General features: G+C 45.2%; 1 pseudogene; it reads left to right on the forward strand.

Moving 5' to 3' along the window:
• The first annotated feature begins 23 nt into the window (after window positions 1-23).
• Window positions 24-1,054, forward strand: LOC100958256 (annotated as a pseudogene).
• The last annotated feature ends 5,038 nt before the right edge of the window (window positions 1,055-6,092 follow it).

A 6,092-nucleotide genomic window follows, 5' to 3' on the forward strand; every position in this document is an offset into this window, starting at 1 on the left:
TGGGGCCTTGGGGCGCGCACCCCATGGAGTCGGGGCTGCTGCAGCCCTCGCCTGTGAGCGAAGTCATCGTCCTCCATTACAACTACACCGGCAAACTCCGCGGGGCGCGCTACCAACCTGGCGCCGGCCTGCGCGCTGACGCCGCGGTGTGCCTGGCGGTGTGCGCTTTCATCGTGCTGGAGAACTTCGCGGTGCTGTTCGTGCTCGGGTGCCACCCGCGCTTCCACGCGCCCATGTTCCTGCTCCTGGGCAGCCTGACGCTGTCGGATCTACTGGCTGGCGCCGCCTACGCCGCCAACATTCTGCTGTCCGGGCCGCTCACCCTGCGACTGTCACCCACGCTCTGGTTCGCGCGTGAAGGAGGCGTCTTTGTGGCGCTCGCCGCGTCGGTGCTAAACCTCCTCGCCCTTGCCTCACCATGGCGCGCCAGGCACCCGCTCCCGCGGTTAGTAGGAGGCGCGCGCTGGTGCTGGTGGCTGCCGCCTGGGGAGTGTCCCTGGTTTTCGGGCTGCTGCCGGTGCTCAGCAGGAATTGCCTGGGTCATCTGGAAACCTGCTCCACTGTCTTGTAGTTCTACGCCAAGGCCTACGTGCTCTTCTGCGTGCTCGCTTTCCTGGGTATTGTGGCTGCTATTTGCGCACTCTATGCGCGGATCTACTGCCAGGTGTGCGCCAATGCACGGCTCCTACGGGCACAGCCGGGGACTAGCAGGAGCACCTCAATCAGTAACCACCGCTCACCACGTTCGCTGACACTGCTGCGCACTCTCAGCGTCTTACTCCTAGCCTTCGTGGCGTGTTGGGGGCCCCTCTTCCTGCTGCTGTTGCTGGACGTGGCGTGCCCCGCGCGCGCCTGTCCTGTGCTCCTGCAAGCCGACCCCTTCCTGGGCCTGACCATGGCCAACTCGCTCCTGAACCCCATCATCTACACGCTCACCAACCGCGACCTGCGCCACGCGCTCCTGCGCCGCCTCTACTGTGGCTGCCACCTCTGTGGCCAAGGCTCTACTGGCTTCCAGCGGACTGGGAGGTCAGTGGGGCTTCTGGTGGCCTGAGCTGCTGCCTGATACTGCCTGATACTCAGGGGCAGGTCTCACAGCTCATTGCCTCATCAGGAGGAGCTGGACACCAGTCCACGCGTACCCAAGATTGCTCATACCCTAGTACCCCAACCAGTCTCAGACTGATGCTTCCCCCGGCATTGTCTTCCCCAAGAGGTGTTTTGCAGACATTTTCTTTTTATATCAAGAGATTTGTAGGAAATGCAGCCAAAGATGGTGGAGGCAGAAAAGACACAGAGGGAACATACCATGTCTATGTGGTAAACCCTTCAACAGTGAACATACACTCCTGAATCCTTGCTTTCATAGAATTGACATTCTAGTGGGGAATACAGACGATAACGGAGTGATAAAATAATGGAGATCATTCTAGTGACAATGCCGAGATGTCGATAGAACTCAGAGAAGGCCTCTCTGCAAAGGTGGCAACATGTGATGTGAGTGGCGCCTTCCATGTCCTGGTGATACAGGGCAGGTGGCGCCCCAGCCAGCTCAGAAGAGCTGGGCTGGAGGACCCGGCGCCTCCATCTTGGCGGTGTTGGTGGAAAGGCAGCCTGAAGAGGAACCAGCGGGCTGGAGCATAGGCAAGGGGGCGGGGGAGCCTCCCTGCCTCACCGGAGGCTCCAGTAGCCAAAGAGACCAGACAACTGCTGGAGAGAAAGCGGTACCTTGGTGTCTCCTTCCCTTTACACTTATGACTAAATAAAGAACCCCCATTTCCTATGCCTAAGTCAGTTTCATGTAAGTCTCCTAGGCTCAGTTCTGTGAATGGACTGTATCCATTCATCAGTACATTCATTCACCTTGCCCCAGTGGAAGGAACTATGTCCATTCATCAGTATATTCATTCACCTTGCCCCAGTGGAAGGAACTATGTCCATTCATCAGTATATTCATTCACTTTGCCCCAGTGGAAGGAACTATGTCCATACATTAGTACAGTCATTCACCTTGCCCGAGTGGAAGGAACTATGTCCATTCATCAGTACATTCATTCACCTTGCCCCAGTGGAAGGAACTATGTCCATACATTAGTACAGTCATTCACCTTCCCTCAGCGAAAGAGACTGTGTCCGTTCATTTCCTGGCTTCATAGAGAAGGAACCCATGCACCTATATATACCGCTAAACGGAGAGACACAGAGAAAGTTTTTCTCTCCTGACTTGGGTTTTCTCTCCCTACCAGAAACTTCAGTGTTTTTGTATCCTTTTTCTGTAAATAAATTGTCTTGCCACTGATCTGTGGTCCACGGATTTATTCTTCAAATCACCAAGACCAAGAACCTGAAAGTCGGGTATCACTGGGAACACCTAAAGGAAGAGCATTTCAGGATGGGGAAATGGCAAGTGCAAAGACCCTGAGGCTTGGTGTGTCTGTCTGTTCTGTGAAAAGCAAGAATCCCAGTGTGGCTGTAGCAGCTATAGGAGTGGGAGATAGCAAAAGAAGGAAGCTGAAGAGGCAGATATTTCAGGGCCTGTGGGCTATGGAGAGGTCTTTGGTTTAGCTCTGTGAGGTAGGAGGCATGGAGGGTTCTAAGCAGAGGAACAACTTGCTTAATTTAGGTGTTCACAGATGCCCTGTGAGGACAAGGGTGGAAGCCAGAAGCAGGTAAAGGGGACTGCAACTGCAGCAATGATCATGTTGCTGATGGCTCACACTAGATGTGTGCTCTGAATAGATTGTAGAGGCAAAGGACAGAATTGCCAAGGAATTGGGTGTAACTGTGAGAGAAAGTTGTCGAGGCAAACAGTGATGGGAGGACACCTCCAAATTTGACTCTAGGAGACTCAGCCAAATCTTATCCAATAATAAAATTTCTTTGAGTGCCAAGTCAGAGCCTTCATAAAAATTGAAAATATAATAACAAACAATGATTAAAAAAAAACTTTATGCCTTCTGAAATGTCCTAGAAAATTAACTATAGGTGGTCATGAAAGTGTTGGCTTTGAATGCATGTTGGGGTGAGGAAAGAAATTATCAATGGTTGTTGGCAATGAAAATGCATTTCATAGCCTGAGGAAGCTTAGTCAAAATTTTATCAAAACTGATAAAAGAGGGCGGTGCCTGTGGTCAAAGGGGTGGGGAGCCAGTCCCATGTGCCGGAGGTGGAGGGTTCAAACCCAGCCCTGGCCAAAAATTGCAAAAACAAACAAACAAACAAAAATAAACAAAGGCTTGACATAAATTTGAAGTGAATGCCCTTGTCCAATATTTCTAGTATTCAGAGGAATATTGGAAGTAGGAAGAAGAGACTACATGATTTTTACCAATCTGAAGTTATTTTTCATAGAGAATGGTGTGCTATGATTCTTATCCAAAAATAGAGTAGAATCTTTACTATTTCGATTATCCATTCCCAGAGTAATGAGTGAATGCCGGATTCACAGGTAGAATCACATTGTTAATGTGATTAAAACAAGCAAAAACTGATAACCAAAGCAAACAAGTATAATGTAAAAGTCTAAATAAATAAAATGTTCAGAACATAGTTTATACTTTGTTTAAAAAATTTTTAAACTAGAATAGATAGAAGATATTATTATTGTCACTGGAGTAGAGTGGTGTGGCATCATAGCTCACAGCAACCTCCAACTCTTTGTCTTGAGCAGTCCTCTTGCGTCAGCCTCCCGAGTAGCTGGAACTGAACTACAGGTGTGTGCCACTATGCCTGGCTAGTTTTTTCACTTTTAGGAGGGATGGGAGCTCACTCTTACTCAGGTAGCTCTCTTACTCCTGAGCTCATGCAATCCACCTGCCTTGCCCTCCCAGAGCTCTACGGTTACCAGCATGAGCCATCATGACTGGCCATAGAAGATATTTTTAAATTAGATAATTAGGATTAGAAGGGTGGAATTATACTAAAGATGAAGTAAGTATTCATACTTTCTGAAATTCACAAGTTTAATATCATACAGTTCTTTAAGTCACACTATTGTATTTTTATTTTAATAAAAACTTTATCAATTACATCTTGATGCTTTGATAAAACTGATTAACACATAGAACTGTGTATTCTTTAGTTCTTCTACTGGCTTAGAAAGAAAATGAATTGTTATTGACATGAATGGAAGAATGAACTAATGGCAATGTCAGCTCAATGATATCACTGATAATGTCTTTTTTAAATTTCAAATTACTATAAGCGCCAAACAACTAGGTTACAATGTTTGTATTTGTTAGGTAGAGTCCCTCTTGTAGTTGTGTCCTGAACCCGAGAGATGTCCCATATATGCTTACATTGTGCCCATTAAGTAGGACACCAGTGTTCCTCTTTCATTCCCTTTCTTGCCTCTATCATTCTTCCTTCTCTCAACATGAATTGTGTACAGTTTTTCTCGTATGTGGGTGTGTATCAGATCATCTACTGGTTATATATTAGTATTGAGAACATTGGATAATTGCTTTTCATTTCTTGTAATACTTTGCTAAGAAGAAAGTGTTCCAACTCCATCCAGGTTAATACAAAAGATGTAAAGTCTCTATGTTCTTTTATGGCTTAATAGTATACTATGGTATACATGTACCACGGTTTTTTAACCCATTCCTGAGCGGAGGGGCATTTAGCTTGTTTCCACATTTTGGCAGTGGTAAATTGAGCTGTGATAAATAATATAGTCTAAATGTCCTTATCATAAAATGATTTATTTTCTTCTGGATAGATGCCTAGTAATGGTGTTACTGGAATTTCTTTCTTCAGTAGGTCCTTGGTCTCAGTAATTTGAAGAATAAATGACAGACCACAGATCAGTGGTAAGATAGGACTTATCACACAGAAAAGAATACAGAAAAAGCACCAAAGCTTTTGGCAGAGAAAATACTCTGGTCAGAAAATCTCTGCATGAGTCCTTTGTCTAGGGGAATATATACCCTGGAGAGTTACATTTGGCCAGGACTTTAGAGATGAAAACACACTTTTTCAAAGGGAATAGGCATACTAATTAATGGATATCATCTCTTGGCGAAATTGCTCTGGCCTAACAAATGGGGAAACCCTGTTCAGACCTCAATGAAGGAACGCTGTGTCATGGTCATTTTCAGCATTAGAAGTTGTGTGTGCTGCCGAGGGCAGCTTCACATTAGTAGGTACTGTTTTCTGAAATAAGGGGAAAGAAAAAGTGGCTCTGTCAGCATTGGGAGCTGTCTGTGGCCTCCCTCAACTTCCTTTGGACTTAGGCCATGGTGGCTCCACTCCACAGCACTTGGCTCTCCAGCCCTGGCCTGCCGCAACACCCTTCGGGGCATAGGATGCAGAAGGTGTGGTGGGTCCTCTGCAGGCCCTCCTGGGAGGTCTGGCATAGCCCAAGCTGGGACACCACAAACCCTGTATCAATGGGATTGCAGGATTAAATGGAGATAATTAATCTCTTCCTCCAAATTTATAGTGGTACTTTGTTTCAGAAAACATACATTCAGGCAAAATGTTTTTAGTAAGTTAAGTGAGCATTAGTACAGTCATTTGCATTGCTTGTGAACAGAATTATCTCTGGTGAACTACTAATTTTATTTAAATGAATAAAATTTAAGTTATAGTAACTTTATCAAGAAAATAAGTTATTATCATTCAGCAGTCTCTGTTTATATATTAATTGGCATTAATCATGAAGAAATAAATCATTAAGAGAATTAATATTATTTCAATTTTGGTCCTTCCACCGGAGATAGGTGTAGACAGCAGAGAATTTTGCTGAAACCTATGTATTCCCTGAAATAAAATTAATACAAAGATAGGTAATGGCAGTTGCCTAAATCCTGATCTCCTAAAATAGTCTTAAACTCTATATCATGCAATAACATGCAAAAACTAAAAACACACAGATTCATTACCTTTAGCACGTTTAGGGGTCAGAGGATAGACAGATAATAACCAGTTTCTAGTGGAATTAAACATAAATCTCATCACAAACCTTTCACAGAGCTCTAGGGATTTCACATAAGCAGACAAGCTAGAAAGAGGAAGGCTACACTAACAGGAGAAATTCCAAAAGGATTCCCAGTGGGTTAGTTTTCTGAGTAGAGGGAAAAGACGTTAAA

Source organism: Otolemur garnettii, unplaced genomic scaffold (assembly GCF_000181295.1).
Source record: "Otolemur garnettii isolate 467f Iridium unplaced genomic scaffold, OtoGar3 scaffold00555, whole genome shotgun sequence".
Classification (NCBI taxonomy): Eukaryota; Metazoa; Chordata; class Mammalia; order Primates; family Galagidae; genus Otolemur; species Otolemur garnettii.